Raw genomic sequence first — 18,591 nt, forward strand, 5'->3', positions numbered from 1 at the left:
TCACAAAAATGGAGACATCTGACTTTTTTCACTGAATATTTTTTTTGATCAGTCGATGTTCTAGCATTCACTGGCACTTAATTTTCTTTGGTGATGGAGTGATATCTCATTGCAAGTAGATAAAAGTTTCTTTACCTATCCAGTAACTGATGCATATTTGGATTTTTATAACTTTCAGATATTGTGAAAGTAGTTATAAACAATGCTGTGGATATATTTGAGTACCTGATTCCAAGGAGTAGAATTTCTCCTAGTCAGATGACTGTTCCATGTTTAACTCTTTAAGGGTCCTTTCAGCTGTTTTCTATAGTAGCTGAAGAAAGTCACCTTTTGTTTTAATACACCTTCAGAGAATTATAGTCCCTCTCTTTCATCAGAGCCCCCTCTTTCTGTAACACCTCTCAGTATTTCAGGGGTCCCTTTGACATTTGCCCAAGTAGGGAGCCCACCTAACAAATGTTCTAATGTGCAAAACTGCCAGAAATGCTTAGAAGTTTGGCAAGGCTTTCTAAAGAGCTTTAGACCTTTAGAAATTTTAATGAAGTTCATCTACAGCAGACACATGCTCAAAATATGTTAGGTGTTTTGTAAATGTGTGAGAAATAGTGTAAGGTCAAATGAGCCAGCTGGTTTTCAGAAGTTGAAAAGCAAAACAACTACAATTTCACAGTCCTTAAAAAGTATTTCTTTATATCAAACCTTTCACTTGACAAAAACGTATTAGCTGGTTGCTATGTTCCTAACATTGGGCACTGATTAAATAACAAAATCCTTGTTATCAGAGAACTCATGATCTAGCTAGGAAAACAGGTGGCAAGAAAATAATCATGTTAAAATGTGACAAGTGCTAAGAATGGGGTGTGGGCACAACTTGAAGTTAAGGAGGACTTTATTATGCTAAGAAGCTGGCTGGCAGGAAAATAAATTTTCAGTGATATAATAAGCACCAGTAGAAATACGGTCAGCAGAGATGGGCTGAGACCTAGACCATTACCATAGGCTTACAAGCAGACAATTACAGTGCTTATTCAGAGATGCCTTAAATAATCCAGCGGGGGTTAGAGAGAGCTCAACAGGCTGCAATGCATGCTTAGTATAGAGGAGTGACCTGACAATGTTCAGCACTACATCGTCTCGTTCATGACACCAAGAGCAAACTCCAAACATGGAAGTGCCCCAGAGCACTGCTGGTGTGGTCCAATAGTCAAAAATAAGGGAATAAAATGTTTCAGTCTATCTGAGAATAATAAAATGTGTGAAGGTGGGTAAAAGGGAGTACATGTAGAGGGATGCTGAAACAATGGCACAAGTGGTAGGGCATCTGCCTTGCATGTGCTAACCTAGGATGGATCGTGGTTCAATTCCGTGGCCCCATATGGTCCCCCAAACTAGGAGCGATTTCTGAGTGCATAACCAGGAGTAACCCCTGTGCATCACTGGGTGTGGCTCAAAAAAAAATCAAAAAAAGGGGGGAATTCATTTAGTAAGGAAATATTTGTCTTATTACCTTCCAGAAAGTACTTCTCTCAGCCTGTGACCACACTTAAGGAGAGACAATGGGTGTCCTCCTGTATATCAGCAGTTCACACTGGTCTATCATTGGTATCAGTTATTCAGTAATGCATGATCTATTTCTGAGGGTTTTGCAGGGAAGATTTCAAGATCTCAGAATGGTATTTTGTAAAATTACCCACACACTATATCTTCAACTCAAGGTGAACATACAAGGGTCATACAAGAAATAATCCAGACCAGGCTGAGGGTGAAATATTTGTAGTCTGACAAACTTCTACCTCAAATGGTGAGCCAACTACCTGCCAGAACTACCATTTTTATTGAGTATAGAGACATCCCTAGGTGGACAATAAGGATAGAGTAAGGACAGATAGCTCAGGCTATCCTGAGCCAGTCCCATCCAAGTTTACATGTAAGACAATCTCTGTTTGGGGGTAAAAGGAAGCTGTAAACAAATAAATACAAAGGGATGATCTTTGTTTTGTGTAAAATAAGGTGTAACCTAACAGTATTTCTCTAAATTTTGATATTTATTTGTCCAAATCTTAAACATCTTTATTTTCATGTGTACAAGAATATGTGTTTTAGAATCAAACATCCTTGAGCAACTACTTTTTGTCTCAAATACCATTCTTCCTACCTGTAAAATGAATGGAACTCAGTGGGGACCAGAGATAAAGCTTTGCATGGGAAGGACCTGAAAGGATCTACCACTGAGGGTCACTCCTAAACACAGACTGAGCACAGAGCCAGAAATAGCCCTGAGAATTTTTGGGTATGCTTCCTCCACACAAAAGGGACTTGGAAAATTTTATGCCTTATAATATGGGCAAGAATGAAATGTGCGGGGTCAGAGAGATGGCATAGAGGTAAGACGTTTGCCTTTTATGCAGAAGGTCATTGGTTCGAATCCTGGCATCCCATATGGTCCCCCGAGCCTGCCAGGAGTGATTTCTGAGCATGGAGCCAGGAGTGATCCTTGAGCACTGCTGGGTGTGACCCAAAAACCAAAAAAAAAAAAAATGAAATGTGCATTTATCAAGGTGGCCCAATGTTATTCTAAGTAAGACATTTTAAGAATGCAAAATTTGGTACCTGAAAAGTAAAACCCACAAACCTAAGTGCATCAACTTTTTTTTTTTATGAACATTCATTCAAAGGGTCAATTTTGGCCTCAGAATTATAATTACCAACATCCTAAAAAGGTCTGGATTTTGTGTCGGTGGGTTTGGGAAGAAAACCCTGTGTTTGGGCAAGATAGATAGCACAATGGGTATAGCTTACATAGAACTAACCTGGATTTGATCCTGGCACCTATGTGTTCCTATAAGAAACCCCAGGAGAAATTCCTGAGCTCAGTTTCAGAAATAAACCTTGAGCAACAAAGGGTGTGATGGTGGTGATGGTAATGGAGGAGGAAGAGATAGAAGGAGAAGGAAAAGAAGAACAAGTAAAAGAATAAAAAAAAAACAAGAAGAACAAGAACAAGAATAAAAAAAAAAAAAACAAGAAAAAGAAAACGAAGAATGAGAAGAAAGAGGAGGAGGAGTAGAAAAAGTAAGAAAAAGAAGAGAGGGGGGAGATCAAGGAGGAAAGGGAGGAAAAATAGAAGGGGGGGTATAAAAGAAAAAGAAGGAAGAGGAAAAATTTTGCTTCTGCTTCCTCTATAGGCCTCTAAATAGACTGTTCCTCTTTATAGTCTTCCAAGATTTTCAGCTGTGGGTGTGATGATATTCCTCTATACTTCACAGGACTCTGAAAAAGGTGAATAGTGACTAGGGGGCATGACTCAAGCTTTTATAATAGGATACTCCTATTGGTGAACAGAAGTTCAAGTATATTCCATTAGTGTTTGTTCTTTAAGTCCTTGAAGCTTTCCAAAGTTTTACCTTCCAGTCTATCAAAATAGCTCAGTAAAAGCTAACCTTGTCTCAATGAAGCTCTATCATCAGGTAAACTGAAATTCAGAACAATGGAGATTATTCTGACACAACCTAACGACCCTTATTCCAAATCTGTCACAAAATTTAACAACCGTGTCCAAGAAGATATTTACTCCTTCTGGTGTGACAAAGAAGTACTTGGACCAAAGAGATCAAGGTCTGACATTGAACATGCCTTGGCTTTCCTCAAAAAAGAACTGGTAAGAACAATATTGTTTTTTGGATTTTGGGGGCCACACTTGGTGATGCTCAGGGGTTACTACTGGTTCTGCATGCAGGAATCACTCCTGGCAGTGCTTAGGAATGATGGTATGTGGGTGTCAGGGATCAAAACTAGGTCAGCCACAGCCTTTCTCACCACATTTTCTCGCCAGCCCTGACATTGGCAATATTATGCAATTAATATATAGACAATATGGTGGGGAAAACCAACAGATCACATGATACTGGGATTTAGGACATATACCTCGTCAATAATAAGTTATAAGTTTCAGAGAATAGAGCACAGTTTACATACTTGCCTACAAAGAGTACCTCTTCCATTGAAAGTATTCTTTGTTTTTTATTTATTTTGCTTTATTTTATTTTACATAAATGGTTGGTTTTACCAAAAATATGATGATTTATATTGCCATTAGCAATGTACAGGAGGATAACTATATTTTCTCCGATAAACCAATAAACTCACAACCACATCTGTATTTTGCTCTAATGCTGTTCCCAGGCTATTCTTAGAATTAAGATCTGTGGGCAGTTTCCTGTGCTCTCAAAATGTCTTAATCTGCCCTTATTAAACGCTGCATTTTCCTCAAATTTTAAAATGGGGCAGATGGTCTTCAGTTTAAAAAATTAAGCAAACACTGTGAGCTTTAGGAACTTCCATACTTTAAATCTTGCCACTGTATTTAGAAAGACTCTCCATTCATTTTGTTTAATAGCCAGTTTCCAAGTGACTGCTCAAAAAAAAAGAGTGTTTCTTTCAGTGTCAGACAAACTGACATTGGATTAGGTCATTTTGAATCTGTTCACAGTATTAGATGACTCCAACTAAAAAAGAAAACTGTACAGAAAGGGGGGGTGTCCTAAAATTAGTTTTCTATTTAATTCTGGTAATTTTTTTTTATTTAAACACCTTGATTACATACATGATTGTGTTTGGGTTTCAGTCATAAAAGGAACACCACCCATCACCAGTGCAACATTCCCATCACCCAAGTCCCAAATCTCCCTCCTCCCCACCCAACCCCCGCCTGTACCCTAAACAGGCTCTACATTTCCCTCATACATTCTCAATATTAGGACAGTTCAAAATGTAGTTATTTCTCTAACTAAACTCATCACTCTTTGTGGTGAGCTTCCTGAGGTGAGCTGTAACTTCCAGCTCTTTTCTCTTTTGTGTCTGAAAATTATTATTACAAGGGTGTCTTTCATTTTTCTTAAAACCCATAGATGAGTGAGACCATTCTGCGTTGGTAATTTATTTTTTTATAATTATCTCTTATTGTAAGAGCTGTTTGTCTTTAAGTGAGAACCATTAACTATCTTAGTAAACAAGTATGAAGTGAGCTGGGATTATTATGACTACAAGTTGATGAATTCATAAGTTTCCACCTTAATTTTCATAGCTAGTCAAAATTATATGGGCAAAATTGCTTCTCTAAAATCTCCTTTGTAAAGATTGTCTTTACTGGTCTAACCTCAAAGTGAATTTCTGATTGTATCTTATTCCTCTTTATAAAATGAACATTGCAGAGTACTTGTCTTGCATAAAATTCACCCAGTTTAATTCATAACAATGCATATTGTCCCCTGAGCACCAGAGAAGCACCAGGAGTGCTCACTGAGCACTGATCCAGATGTAAGAACTGGACCCAGCTGAATATGGCCCCAAAACTCAAGGGATAAAGAAAAAGAAAGCATATATATTCTAAAAACACCAAAATCCCATATGTAGAGTGTAAAAAAATCAACACAACATAGTATAGGGATATCAATGTCAATTTAAGGGTGTTAGTGCTGGCAATATGTCACCCTTTAACTAATAAATAGATACACAATATTTAAGATAATCAAACCATTGCAAAGATTGTACCTGTGAACGGTGCAAACATAGTGAGCAATCTTGGTAAATTACATGGAATTCACCTCAAGGAAACAAATAGCTCAACACATGTATAAGGGACATCAGTCCCAGAGAAAACCATTAAAAATAGCAGTTTTGCCCTTATTAAGCCTTCCTATGTGGTCTGTGTTTAAATGAAAGTGCTTCTTCCTTACAACAAAAAATTATTTTATGATAGTTTATGGGAGAGAAACTAAAATAAAATATAGCATTTGCATGCTAGGAAGTAATAGGTCACGAGGACAAATGAAAACAAGACGTGATGCCTGGTATCCCTTCATTAACAATAATGTAAGCCACAATGAGAGAGAGAGAGAGAGAGAGAGAGAGAGAGAGAGAGAGAGGGAGGGAGGGAGGGAGGGAGGGAGGGAGAGGGAGAGGGAGAGGGAGAGAGGGAGAGAAAGAGAGAGGGAGAGAAAGAGAGAGGGGGAAGTAAAAATGTCTGTCCCAGAAGCAGGCAGGGATGATAAGTGGGAGGGGAGAAGGGTGAGAGGGAAACTTGATATTGATAATGGGAAATGCACGCTGGTGAAGGTTCTTGTATATTGTATGACTAACTCAATCATGAACAACTTTATCTGTGAAAAAAAAAAAAAACCTGTAGTATGAACAACCTTATAACCATAGTGTTTTAATTTTAAAAAAATTTAGAATAAGAAAACAAGTCTTGATTTTCTTTGTGATAAGTGTCTGTCTCAACTTGTCCTTAGTTATATCTTTATTAGACAAAATTATTAATCCTTCAGTAGCTTTAGTCTATTACTTTCTGATTAGAAATGTATATCACAGACATTTTTTATAGGTCTAAAGAAAGACAAGTATCTTCTATATTTTTTCCATCTGCTGAGTTAAATTCAGAGGTGAAAAAATCAGAGGCTTCAGAGATTTTCCAGCTTTCCATAGGCTTAATCAGGTAGATTTTTTTTTCTGCTTCAATAGAAATGAATCCTTCCTTGTAACAATCTTCTTCTTTTTTTTTTTTTTTTTTTTTTTGAGGGGAGAATAAGTTTATTTTACAAAAAATATAGAACACTTCACGAATTTGCATGTCATCCTTGTGCAGGGGACATGCCAATCTTCTCTGTATCGTTCCAATTTTAGTATATGTGCTGCCGAAGCGAGCACGTAACAATCTTCTTACAGCAGTGCTAGTTATGGGAATAAAAACTGAAAGTGTTTCTAATTTAATGAAAGAGAGCCTTCCATATATATCATAAAATCCCCAGGAAAGCACTAAAACTGATCATCTTGCTTTTCTATTTTATTGAATATAACATATTAATATATGTGTATGTATGTATATAAGGTACATGCATGTTTAACATATACATCTTGATATTTTAAATGCATGCACACACCTTGAACACATAATTACTCAGTCACTGGAACATTCTAGCAAGGCTTATACTTAGAAATTGTTCCCTAAGACTGGGGTCAGTAGTGTGTTTGTCCTTTTTATGAAATGTTTATTGTATTCATATTTCAGGGTAGTGGACAAAGTGGTTCTTCATATAAAGCATCAAAAACTTATTAATCAAAAACTTATTAAAATTCTGTGCCTAATATATCTAGAAAGTATCAGTGATTTAGAAATGAGATCATACAAAAATTCTGGCCTTCCTGGAGATCACATCTAATTAATCTACCACTGTTCCTTCAACTTCCTTTACTTCCAACACCAAGAAATCAAATGGTTTTCAACTAACAGGCAATATTCTGTAAGACCAAGATTTATTTCTAAGAAAGTTAAATGCCTAGGGAATAGGAAAATGCCACACACTGCTTTAAATTCTTTGCAAGTTTCTTGTTTAAAATTGAATAATCCTGTGATGTAATTTATCCAAGAAGAAACTTAGGCTCAGAGAGTTTGGACGACGTGCCATGGCCACACTTGGCCCGCGGGCCACGTATTGTATTTGTATCTGTTTTGTTTCTTCATTGCAAAATAAGATATATGCAGTGTGCATAAGAATTCATTCATAAGTTTTGTTTTTACTATAATCAGACCCTCCAATGGTCTGAGGGACAGTGAACTGGCCCCCTGTTTAAAAAGTTTGAGGACCCCTGGAATAAGGTTTGTCCCCTGTTCTCTCTGTTCCAATGCCTACATTTTTTTCACACAGCTTACACCTTTCCCAAAGACAGGCAAACAGACTTAGGAATAGAAAGAAAACCTATTGAAATGTAATAAGAATTTTTTATTTATTTATTTTTATTTTAAATATGACAACAAAGATGCAAAGAAAGAGGACAGGGTAAAGTTACAGTGGAAGCACAATCACCCATAAACAGAATTCTCGGTAGTCCCATCGATGATATCCCAGCCTTGAACTTTCAGCCAAAGAACATTAAGAAAAACAAAACTGAACCCATGTACAATACAATTACTTTGTCCCTCAAATCCCCAGTTGTAGTACATACTATTTCTTAGCAGCACACAATATAATCTAAAGACATTAGACTTATGTAACTCCTTAAACATTGAGGGCAAGGTACATTTATCTAGTTCCATGCACATGCTTACTAGTTTAAGTTAACCTCAAAAGTTTTAGTGGATTTTTATTATTTAGTGGAATTTTATTATTTTATTAAATAGAATTGAACACAAGGAATCACAGTGAAACTCTATGTACAGGTTACCGATAATCACTCCCCTGCCTGGTTTCTCTGCTCTTTTCTATAGCACAGCCATGATCTCTTCACTCAATGTGAACTCAATGTGTACTTACTGAGGGACTATTAAGGGATATATATAATATATAAATAATATAATATATTATATATAATAATATAATATATAAATAAAGAGCAAAATGTTTGGCCCAAACAACTGACATATGTAAAACATTTTCTTTTTTTTTTTTTTTTTTTTTTTGGTTTTTGGGTCACACCCGGCAGTACTCAGGGGTTATTCCTGGCTCCAGGCTCAGAAATTGCTCCTGGCAGGCACGGGAGACCATATGGGATGCCGGGATTCGAACCAATGACCTCCTGCATGAAAGGCAAACGCTTTACCTCCATGCTATCTCTCCGGCCCCGTAAAACATTTTCTATTAAAAATAAAACCTAAAGCCTCATGCAAGTACTTAATAAATTTTTAGCTTAACCAGAATTATGTTTCTGTTTTCAGCAATAGTATTTGAACAATCTTCTACTTTTGGTTTAACTTAGGCCCCAAGAAGGCTTTCTAGTTTATAAGAGGGCCATTAAAGGCAATTTTTCTAACTGTTGTTTTCCCTTGTGCTCACATTTATTGGTAATTGGCTTCTATTATCTTCTACCCGACTTGTGCCTCTTCTTATCTGCCTGGTTCCTGTAAGATTTTAGTCTTAGCCTTTCTAACAGTTATAAATTGTGTATCAGCCCTTAAGTCCTTTGATGGTGTGTGTGTGTGTGTGTGTGTGTGTGTGTGTGTGTGTGTGTGTGTGTGTGTGTGTGTACTAAACCTGATCTAGGATTTCATTGGTCTGACTCTTCTGTACCATATCAAACATTTACAATTTCCAGAATCCATCTTGACTACTTAAACCCATTTTCTCACCATTTCCTCTGCTTAAAACAGTCTTTTAACACAATGTCCCTCTGAGGTTCTTACATAGTCTGTAATAATTGTTTAGCAATTTATTTAACCTAGCACAGTTTTGGGGCCACACTCAGCAGCAGGGGTTACTCCTTGCTCTGTGCTCAGAAATTACTCCTGGCAGGCTTAAAGGACCATGTAGGATGCCAGGGATCAAACATGGTTCAGCTTCATGCAAAGCAAATGCCCTACCCACTGTAGGGCATAGTTTTTTTAAATCAATATCAATAACAATAAATATCAATCAACATAGTTTTATATAAATCAATTCAACTGTTGAAACAAAAAGGTGATCATTACCTATTTCTAGGCATTGCGATGCTGATATAATTCTTTAAAAAAGGGAAACAATAGGATCTGGAAAACCTATCTGTATTCTGTCACCAGGGCATTTCCTATTGCTTTATTGACTGTAATGGTCTTTCATACTGTTCAAATTTCCTTATTTCATAATTTTTCTGTCACTTTAAACCAGAGTGTCAGTTCTACAAGTGAGCAGTCTTTTTTAATTCTTTTAGTGTGGCTGTCAGTTGAGTTACCCTTTTAATCTGGCTTCGGCATTACTTCCATTGGATCTAAAACTCTCTCAGATACAGAATAAGTATTTAACAAATATCTTTTTTAATATCTTTATTTAAAACACAATGATTACAAATATGATTGTAGTTGGGTTTCAGTTATGTAAAGAACACCCCCTTCACTTGTGTAACATTCCCACCACCTATGTCCCAAATATCCTCCTCCCCACCCAACCCCCACCTATACTCTAGACAGGTTTTCCACATCCCTCATTCATTCACATTGTTATGATAGCTCTCAGTGTAGTTATTTCTCTAACTGCACTCACCACTCTTTGTGGTGAGCTTCATGTCATGAGCTAGACCTTCCAGCCCTCCTCTCTTTGTCTCTGAGGATTTTTACAAAAATGTTTTTCATTTTTCTTAAAACCCATAAATGAGTGAGACTATTCTGTGTCTATCTCTCTCCTTCTGACTTATTTCACTCAGAATAATAGATTCTATGTACATCCATGTATAGGAAAATGTCAAGACTTCATCTCTCCTGACGGCTGCATAATATTCCATTGTGTATATGTACCACAGTTTCTTTAGCCATATATATGTTGAAGGGCATCTTGGTTTTTTCCAGAGTCTGGCTATTGTAAATAGCGTGGTAATGAATGTATGTGTGAGAAAGAGATTTTTGTATTGTACTTTTGTGTTCCTAGGGTATATCCCTAGGAGTGGTATAGCTAGATCATATCAGAGCTCAATTTCCAGCTTTTGGAGGAATCTCCATATCACTTTTCATAAAGGTTGGACTAAATGGCATTCCCACCAGCAGTGAATAAGAATTCCTATCTCTCCACATCCCTGCAAGCACTACTTATTGCCATTCTTTGTGATGTGAGCCAATCTCTGTGGTACCGCATACGTGTTTTGATTTGCATCTCCCTGATGATTAGTGATGTAGAACATTTTTCAGGTGCCATTTGTATGTCTTTATCAAAGTGTCTGTTTATTTCTTCTCCTCAATTTTTGATGGGATTATTTTTTTTGTAAAGTTCTGTCAGTGCCTTGTATATTTTGGATAGTAGCCCCTTATCTGATGGGCATTGGGTGAATAGTTTCTCCCACTCAGTGGGTGGCTTTTGTATCCTGGGCATTATTTCCTTTGAGTGCAGAAGCTTCTTAGCTTAATATAGTCCCATCGATTTATCTCTGTTTCCCCTTGTTTGGAGAGTGCTGTTTCCTCCTTAAAGATACCTTTAATCTCAATGTCATGAAGTGTTTTACCTACATGTTGTTCTATATACATTATGGTTTCAGGTCTGATATCAAGGTCTTTAATCCATTTGGATTTACTTTCGTACATGGTTTTAGCTGAGGGTCTTAAATCACTTTTTTTCAAGTGGCTAACCAGTTGTGCCAACACCACTTGTTGAAGAGACTTTCCTTACTCCATTTAGGATTTATTGATTTTTTATCAAACTTCAGGTGATTGTATGTCTGGGGAATGTTCTCTGAGTACTCAAGCCTATTTCACTGATTTGAGGGTCTCTCTTTATTCCAATACCATGCTTTGGGAAGTATTGCCATTTTAATTATGTTAATCCTGCCAATCCATGAGCACGGTATGTGTTTCCATTTTCTAGTGTCCTCTCTTATTTCTTAAAGCAGGGTTTTATAGTTTTCATTGTATAGGTCCTTCACATCTTTAGTCAAGTTGACTCCAAGATATTTGAGTTTGTGTGACACTGATGTGAATGGGGTTGCTTTCTTTTCTTTTTTCTTTTTCTTTTTTTATTTATTGGGCCACACCCAGCAGTGCTCAGGCATTATTCCTGGCTATCTGCACAGAAATAGCCCCTGGCAAGCACGGGGGACCATATGGGACTCCGGGATTTGAACCAACCACCTTAGGTCCTGGGTTGGCTGCTTGCAAGGCAAAAGCAGCTCTGCTATTTGTCTAGCCCATGTTTTCTTAATGTCCATTTCTCTCCTATCATTATTGGTGTATAAAAAGGCCATTGATTTTTGTTTGTTAATTTTGTAGCCTGCCACCTTGCTATATGAATCTATTGTATATACTTGATCGTATTGAATGATCTTCTTGATGAGGCATTGGATCCTAATTGCCAGGATTTTGTTGAGGATCTTTTTGTTTTTGTTTTTGTTTTTGTTTGTTTTTGGGCCACACCCAGTAACGCTCAGGGGTTACTCCTGGCTATGTGCTCAGAAGTTGCTCCTGGCTTGGGGGATCATATGGGACACCGGGGGATCGAACCGCGGTTCGTCCAAGGTTAGCGTAGGCAAGGCAGGCACCTTACCTTTAGCGCCACCGCCCGGCCCCGGTATGTAATTTTCTTTTTTGGCAGCATCTCTGTCTGGTTTTGGTATCAAGGTGATGTTGGCTTCATAAAAGCTATTTGGAAGTGTTTCTGTTTTTTCAATTTCATGAAAGAGCCTGGTCAGAAGTGGTAGTAGTTCCTCTTGAAAGGTTTGAAAGAATGCATTAGTGAATCCATCTGGGCCTGGGCTTTGTTTTGGGGCCAATGTTTGATTACCATTTTAATTTCCTCAATGGTGATGGGGGTGTTTAGATATGCTACATCTTCCTTATTCAACAATGGAAGGTTATAAGAATCCAAGAATTTTTCCATTTCTTCCAGATTCTCATATTTGGTAGCATAGAGTTTCTTAAAGTATTTTCTGATTACCCTTTGAATCTCTGCAATATCTGTAGTGATCTCCCCCTTTTCATTTCTAATACTGGTTATCAAGTTTCTCTCTCTCTTTGTGAGTTTTGCCAATAGTTTATCTTTCTTGTTTATTTTTTCAAAGAACCAACTTCTGCTTTCATTGATCTTTCAGATTGTATTTTGGGTTTCCACTTCATTAATTTCTGATCTAAGCTTTGTTATTTCCTTTTGTCTCCCTATTTTTGGTTTATTTTGTTGATCATTTTCTAATTTATTAGCTGTGTCATTAGGCTATTGAGGTATACCCCTTCTTCCTTCCAGATGTGTGCTTGCAAAGCTATAAATATTCCTTTCAGTACTGCTTTTGCTGTATCCCATAGTTTCTGATAGTTTGAATCTTCATTGTTATTTGTTTCCAGAAAAGTTTTATTTTATCTCTGAGCCACTGATTTTAGTAGCAAGCTGTTTAATTTCTAGTTGTTAACGTACTTCTTCTGTGTCCCTTTGTAGTTCACATCTAATTTCAGAGCCTTGTGTTCAGTGAAGGTAGTCTGCAATATTTCTATCCTCTTGATTTTATAGAGGTATGTTTATGTGTCAGTATGTGTTCTATCCTGGAGGATAACCTATCTACATTGGAGAAGAATGTATATCTAGGTTTCTGTGGATGAAGTGTCCTGTATATATCTACTAGGCCTCTTTCTTCCACTTCTCTTTTCAGGACTAGTATATTTTGATGGATTTCAGTCTGATTGACCTATCAAGTGTTGACAGGGCCATGTTGAGGTCTTCCACAGTTATTGTGTTATTATTGATGTCCTCTATCAAATTTGTCAATAATTGTATTATATAATATATATAATAATATGCTGGTCTCTCATTGGGTGATTATATGTTTAGTAGTGTGAATTCTTCCTGTTACACATATCCTTTGATTAGAATGAAGTGTTCATCTTTGTCCCTTACAACTTTTCTGAGTCTAAAGTTTGTGTTGTCTAATATTACTATGGCCACCCCCACCTTTTTAAAGGTGTTTGCATGGATGATTTTTCTCCAGCCTTTGATATGAGTCTATGTTTTTTCTGACTATTCAGTTGTGTTTCTTGTAGGCAGCAGAAGGTTGGATTCATCTTTTTGATCCATTTAGCCACTCTGAGTCTTTTAATTAGTGCATTTAGTCCATTGACATTGAGGGAGATGATTGTCATAGGATTTAATGTCATCTTTGTTTATAAGTTTGGCATGTCTCTTGCTCTGTCTTATCTTAAAGGAAACCTTTCAGCTTTTTTTGAGGCTGGTTTTGCATCCATAAAGTTTCTGAGCTGTTCCTTATCCATGAAGCTATGTATCCTTCCTTCAAACCTGAATGTTAGTCAGGCTGGGTGCAATATTCTAGGTGAGGCCTCCATTTCATTTAGTCTTGTCACATATCCCACCACTGTTTTCTGGCCTTGAGAGTTTCTTGTGACATGTCTGCTGTAAATCTTATGGATGCTCCTTTGAATATACTTTCCCTTTTGAATCTTCCTGCTCTCAGTATTCTCTCTATGTGTAGAATTTGTCATAGAGACTACAATGTTACTTGGGGTGTTTTTCTTCAGGTCTGTTAGAGCTGGTACTCTTTGGGCATGCAGGATTTGACTGCATGCTGTCTTTAGCTCTGGGAGTTTCTCTGTGATAATGTCTTACATTGTTTCTGTTGAGTTTATCAAAGACTTCTATTTTCATCTGTTTACATTCTTTAAGTACTTTTTCCATTGTCCGGTAGTTTGCCTTAAGGTTCTTTTCCAATCTCTTCTGCTGTATGGTGGTGTTCTGCATTTCATCTTCCAGTTCACTGATTCTGTCTTTGGCTGCTGTTACCCTGCTGGAGAGGCTTTCCATTGAGTTTTTTTTTCAGTTCAGCTATCGTGCTTTTCAGATCTGTTATTTCAGTTTGGAGTTTTCTGATTTCTTTTCTGTGTTCTGTTCAGCTAGAGCTATGTTTTCTTTGATTTCCATGAGAATCCTCCATATTTCTATTCTAAACTCCTTATCTGAGAGATTAATCTGATGATTGGTATTTTTGGGTGATCAGAGCTATCATCTTCATTCTCTGTGCATGGTGCTTGCTTATGATGTTTCCCCATTGTCATGTTTGCAGTGTGATTTTTTTCTGCGTGTTATGGTGGGGTTCATTCATTAGAAAGCACACAGCTGAGAAGACTAGCAGAGTGACCCTGCTCTTCTGGAACCTCTAGGAGAGCTATATTGCTGGGTCCTTCTCAGCCCACTCAGGAGTGGTTCAGGACACAGAACAGTAGAGAAACACGCAGAAGCAACACACACAGTCTCTGCCAATTTGTAATCTCACAGCAGGGCAGATTCCTCCCACCTGACTTCACAGACAAAGGACCTGGCTTTCTGCTGATAGCCGGTTTTCACTCATGGACCCAGTCTTCCTTGGCTTTTTGGCCCCGGGCAATTCTAAGAGAGCGATTTTGCTGTGCCCTTCTAGGCCCACTCTGGAGAGTTTCAGGACACAGAACAGTAGAGAAATATGCACAGGGAACACGCACAGTCTCTCCTAATTGGTAATCACACAGCAGGGGCAGATTCCTCCTGCCTGACTTCATGGACAAAGGACCTGCCTTTCTTAACAAATATCTTAATTGAACAGAAGAACTGTAAACATGAAAACATAAATCTAAACATAAACTCTATTAAAGTGACAGATATTAATATCCATTGGAAGAATAAAGAATCTCTGCATGATTGTATTGGCCAACTTTAAAAACTGAAGCAATAAACATGTAGGCAGCTTAATATTAGAGCAGAAATAAATCCAACCAAATTCATAGGGCTCCAATGACTGCGTTTTTGAATCAGAAACTATACTGGACTGAAGAGTCATCCAATGGTATGGTATATGCCTTGCAAGTATGAGATTTGTGTTCAATATCTAGTATTGCTATAAAACAAAACAAAAACACTTGAGGCATTTATTTTGTTGACTTAGATCATCATGCTTTATATATACATATGTGTGTGAACTAATTTCTTTCCTATATAGCCTATAATGTCTCAAAGGAGACACTATTATTATTCACTTTTTTTTACTATTAAAAATCACAAGCACCGAAAGGAAAATTATTTGAAAGAAAAATACAGCAGCTAATCTCACTGTCAGGATATAAAGCCAGGCACTCTGACAACACTCTTTTTGCCAAATGTTATTATTTTACCCTATTGTGAATATATTAGAGCCCGTCACATAGTATGTGTTAGAAACAGCAATCATTTTAGATCTATTCTAACAGTTGATAAAAGTACCATCACAATGACGAGCTGTAAAATGTTAGGATAAGTGGATGAAAAAGAAAAACTGTTTCTTTAACTATTTTAAGAATCTGGCCTCATGCCATGAAATGAGGAAACCAGTTTCTCTTCAGCCTTAAATGAATTTGTACATTTTAATCTCTTGCTTTGGTACTCATGAAAGACATCTTTTATTGTTTGTAATTTCTGTGTGAATTTATATGAAGTGTCTACTATCTATAGATAGTCCCTATTAAAGTTATGATTATATCTGTTTTCAATGACAAAACAAGAAACAAAGTGTAAACCAGACTTGCAATTATTTGAACACATTTTAATGGAATAAAGACATCAGAGAGATCTATTCATTTGCAGGTCTGCAGCCTCTTTTTTTTACAAACTCTTTCAGTTGAGGTAACCTAAATTTTTATCTCCTAGAGGGTATAGCTCATCCACTATCTGATATATGTTTTTTAGCAAAAAAGAGGGAGCTTTATGAAAGTTCTCTTAATTAAAAAAATGAAACATATATCATCTTCCCTTAGCTGTCGAAGTTTATGTTGTGAATGAATATGACCGAGCACAGGTTAGAAAAAGGTGCTCTCAGCTCCCAAATCCCTAAAAGCTCCCCTCACTCACTTCTAGTCCCTTAGTTGCTCTCTAGAAAGATTTTTAGCTTCATCCCAAATCAGACTCCACCTCAGTATCTATATGGCTGCAATTTAGATTTTTCTTCTGTTGCTCATCATCTCAATTCTTTTCTAAAAGGAACCAAATGCTTCTATTTCATAGACTCTGCATGTTTATGTATATGTATATATATGCATATGTAAGCTAGTCATGTTTAAATATCTGGATCATGCAACTGAAAGGGTAGAATCAAAATACAGAATTTCTGGCAGCCAGAGCAATAGCACAGTAGGTAGGGTGTTTTTCTTACATGCGGCCAACCTGAGTTCAATACCTTGCATCTCATATGATCCTCCTGAGCACCTCAAGGAGTGATTCCTGAGTGCAGAGCAGGTGTAACCTCTGAGTATAGCTGGGTGTGGCTTCAAAGCCAACATCAAACAAGACAGACACAGAATCCCCAGTTTGGGAGTCCTGTGTCTTCCTCCTTCCTCTGCCAGCCTACTAAGGTATTAGATAGTGACTAATTTTATTTTTAAATCTGTGTTTGTTACACCTTTATTATTTCACTTTACCCATATTCTGGGAGCTAAGGTCAACTATCATTATTAATTATTATTATAGTTATTATTAACCTTAATAAGATAGCATGTGTTTACTTTCAGTCACTTCTTTTTATTGGGGGCAAGGGCTTATCAAGCAGTTCTCCGGGCTCAAGCAGTTCTCAGGGTCATTCCCAGGGGGACTCGGCAGGATGGGTTTATCAGGACCACTCCAGGCAATGATCAAAGGATTGTGTAGTGCTAGGAATTGGACTCAAGTTCTAAAAGCATGAAAGGTTTGTGTTCCTAATCCCTAAGACATCTCCCTGGACCCCAGTGTTTATTTTAAAAAGAACTCAATCTAGCTGCAAGCAACTTTAATCATGCCTGTCAAGGTGGCAGATGGGGATAGAGTGGGACACAACATGACTTGGGAAACACTAGTGGAGAGGTTGACAGTGGTGGTGGGATTAATGTTAGAATACTATATGCCTAAAACTCAACCATAATAACTTTTGTAAATCATAGTTTCTTAATAAATTTGAAAATTAAAAAAAGAAAAAGAAACCCAGGCCTCTTTTATAAGGGCCTGGGTTTTCAGAACCATTATCTCTGCATGTTTAGCTTTCTGGCTGACATATATACTAGAAGCACCATAGTTCACCAGGAGGCAAATGAAAACATATTGATAATCTATATCATCCATTTCCCCAGAAAAGTCCAAGTTAAAGATTCTGTAACTATTAAGATCTCCTTCATCAGTTGGATAATAATTATAGCTTTCATTTGCTGTCATTGAAAAGTGGCTGATAATGATAAAGTCATTGTAACATGACCTAGAGTGATCATTTGTTTTCATTTGTCTATATAAACCTAAAGTTTCCAAAAAAAAAAAATTGAAGATAAAATGGGAAAGGAAATTTTAAAAGAGGGATTAAAGTATTTGAAAAAAAAAGATCCTCAGCACCTCCATGTCACCTCACTTAGAAAACACTTAGGTCTATTTTATCTTAGGGATTAAAAAGGTTTCCAGCTTTACTCCCAAGATCTGGGTCTAGCTCTAAGCATATTTATGGTTGTACTTTTTAAGCTGAAAAGTGCTATGAAATATGCCCACAAAGTGAAGGCAGTAAAGGAATACTTTAGTAGTGGGAAAATGGATAAATAAATTTTGCCTGTATATTTTATCCTTTTTCCTACCAAGTAAAAGATTAGAAACCAATCAAAAAAAGGAGATCTAAATAATTTTACAGATTTTGCTCTCTCGCTCATGTTCCAATCTTTTATCTGTAATTACCTATGCTTTGAATGAGAACTATATTATGAGTGGGAATGAAAGATAATTATGCAACAAAGACAGAAAACATTGTATGGAAGCTGCAAATGGCAAAATAACAAAACAAAACACTAAATAAATAAATGTTACTTTGAGCCAGAAGGCCAGTACAGGAGTTAAGAAACTTTCTTTGCATGAGGCTGACCCCTGTTGTATCTCCAACCTACATTGTGTCCTTAATACAACCTAAACACAGAGCCAGGATAGAACCTGAATACCACCAGGTGTAGTTCAAGACCCCTGGGACAGTTATAAACAAAAAAATAAATACTAAAATATCTAACTCCCTGCTTCAATATTACACATTTCTCAACATTTCTCTCCATCCACTAAGCATTCTGAATAATTAAATTTATACTATAGAATCCTTTAAAATGGTTTTAACTCTTAACACTCTTACAAATATTCATAAATCAGATGTTTA

General features: G+C 36.9%; 1 non-coding gene and 1 pseudogene across 1 annotated transcript; one reads left to right on the forward strand and one right to left on the reverse strand.

Annotated features, from left to right (window-relative positions):
* The first annotated feature begins 3,487 nt into the window (after positions 1 to 3,487).
* The window catches only part of LOC126008705 (pre-mRNA-splicing factor RBM22-like), a 53,190-nt pseudogene continuing 38,086 nt past the window's right edge, over positions 3,488 to 18,591 (forward strand).
* On the reverse strand, positions 6,599 to 6,705 carry LOC126010486 (U6 spliceosomal RNA). The gene has a single exon (XR_007496513.1). It is a non-coding gene; the product is annotated as a U6 spliceosomal RNA (small nuclear RNA).

The sequence above is a fragment of the Suncus etruscus genome, chromosome 5, assembly GCF_024139225.1.
Source record: "Suncus etruscus isolate mSunEtr1 chromosome 5, mSunEtr1.pri.cur, whole genome shotgun sequence".
Classification (NCBI taxonomy): Eukaryota; Metazoa; Chordata; class Mammalia; order Eulipotyphla; family Soricidae; genus Suncus; species Suncus etruscus.